Consider the following 2,234-nt stretch of genomic DNA (forward strand, 5'->3'; position numbering starts at 1 on the left):
TATTATTATTATTATTATCATCATTATTACAGAATCCACCGTCAGCCGTTTGCCTCTGGGGCCAGTCCCTTCTCTTCAGCTCCCTCATCTGCCCAATGGGGACGAAGGCGGTGAGCCCCATGTGTGACAACCTAATCACCTTATACCTTTATTATTATTATTATCATTATTATTATTATTATCATTATCACAGAATCCACCATCAGCCGTGTGCCTCTGGAGCCCGTCACTTCTCTTCAGCTCCCTCATCTGCCCAATGGGGATGAAGGCGGTGAGCCCCACGTGTGACAACCTAATCACCTTATAACCTCTATTATTATTATTATCATTATTATTACTATTATCATCATTATTACAGAATCCTCCGTCAGCCGTTTGCCTCTGGCGCCCGTCCCTTCTCTTCACCTCCCTCATCTGCCCAATGGGGACGAAGGCGGTGAGCCCCACCTGTGACAACCTAATCACCTTATAACCTCTATTATTATTATCATTATCATTATTATTATTATCACCATTACTACAGAATCCACCGTCAGCCGTTTGCCTCTGGGGCCCGTCCCTTCTCTTCAGCTCCCTCATCTGCCCAATGGGGATGAAGACTCTGAACCCCACACGAGGGGCAACCTGATCGCCTTGCAACCTCCCCAGCGCTTACAACAGTGCTTGGCACATGGGGGGCGCTTACTAAATGCTCATTTTTTATTTCCCCCGGTGAGGGGGCGGGGCGTCCTCGGTGTGTGTGGGTGTGTGTGTGTGAGGGGCAGCAGCAGCTGGGAGGGGGAGGGGCTCCTTCTCCATGGGGGTCAGACAGGACCACAACCACGGCGGGGCCTTGGTGCTTCCTCCTCCTCCTCTTCTTCCTCCTCCTCCTCTTCCTCCTCCGTTCCCCCCGGGGCCCATTCATTACTCACCACGGGCTCCGCAGGCCGGGGCGGCCCAGCCGCTCGGGCCTCCCCTCAGCCGCCCGCCTGAGGAGAAGCAGGACGACGACGACCACCACCACCACCACCACCACCACGACGACAAGGCCGCCCAGCAGGCTGAGGGGGCAGCAGCGACGGCAGCCAACATCCGGGGCCCAGCGCCCGGAACTACTTCCCTGCCGCCGCCGCCGCTCACGTCGGCGTCACATCCCTCCGCGCCTCAGCCACCGTCGCCAGCTTGACGGAGAGGCGGAGGGGATCCTTCCGCCCGGACAAGTAGTGCGCGCTGAGGGAAGGCGGGGGGGGCGGCCTGTCAGCCAGTCAGTCATATTGGGAAGTAGGCAGGCAGTCAGCCAGTCGTGTTGGGAAGTAGGCAGGCAGTCAGTCAGTCAGTCAGTCAGTCATATTAGGAAGTAGGCAAGCAGGCAGTCAGTCGTATTGGGAAGTAGGCAATCAGTCAGTCAGTCAGTCAGTCATATTAGGAAGTAGGCAGGAAGTCAGTCAGTCGTTATTAGGAAGTAGGCAGGCAGTCAGTCGTGTTGGGAAGTGGGCAGTCAGTCAGTCATATTAGGAAGTAGGCAGGCAGGCAGTCATTATTAGGAAGTAGGCAGGCAGTCAGTCGTATTGGGAAGTAGGCAGTCTGTCAGTCAGTCATTCAGTCATATTAGGAAGTAGGCAGTCAGTCAATCGTGTTAGGAAGTAGGCAGGCAGGCAGTCAGTCGTGTTTGGAAGTAGGCAGGCAGGCAGGCAGTCTTGTTGGGAAGTAGGCCGGCAGTCAGTCAGTCGTGTTGGGAGGTAGGCAGGCAGTCAGTCAGTCGTGTTGGGAGGTAGGCAGGCAGTCAGTCAGTCGTATTGGGAAGTAGGCAGTCAGTCATTCGTGTTGGGAAGTAGGCAGGCAGTCAGTCATTCGTGTTGGGAAGTAGGCAGGCAGTCAGTCAGTCATGTTGGGAAGTAGGCAGGCAGTCCATCAGTCATGTTGGGAAGTAGGCAGGCAGTCCGTCAGTCATGTTGGGAAGTAGGCAGGCAGTCTGTCAGTCATGTTGGGAAGTAGGCAGGCAGTCCGTCAGTCATGTTGGGAAGTAGGCAGGCAGTCAGTCATGTTGGGAAGTAGGCAGTCAGTCAGTCATATTAGGAAGTAGGGAGTCAGTCAGTCATATTAGGAAGTAGGCGGTCAGTCAGTCGTATTAGGAAGTAGGCAGGCAGGCATGCAGTCAGTCATGTTGGGAAGTAGGCAGGCAGGCATGCAGTCAGTCATGTTGGGAAGTAGGCAGGCATGCAGTCAGTCGTGTTGGGAAGTAGGCAGGCAGGCAG

At 54.8% G+C, this 2,234-nt stretch overlaps 1 protein-coding gene across 2 annotated transcripts in view; it reads right to left on the reverse strand.

The window, feature by feature from the left end:
* FOXJ3 (forkhead box J3) overlaps positions 1 to 1,014 on the reverse strand; it is a 195,039-nt gene extending 194,025 nt beyond the window's left edge. For both annotated transcript variants that reach the window (XM_038746442.1, XM_038746441.1), the window contains exon 1: positions 912 to 1,014. The gene's annotated coding sequence lies outside the window, so the exon portion shown is untranslated. The remainder of the gene's footprint in view (positions 1 to 911) is intronic.
* Positions 1,015 to 2,234: the final 1,220 nt, after the last annotated feature.

This window comes from Tachyglossus aculeatus, chromosome 5 (genome assembly GCF_015852505.1).
Source record: "Tachyglossus aculeatus isolate mTacAcu1 chromosome 5, mTacAcu1.pri, whole genome shotgun sequence".
NCBI lineage: Eukaryota > Metazoa > Chordata > Mammalia > Monotremata > Tachyglossidae > Tachyglossus > Tachyglossus aculeatus.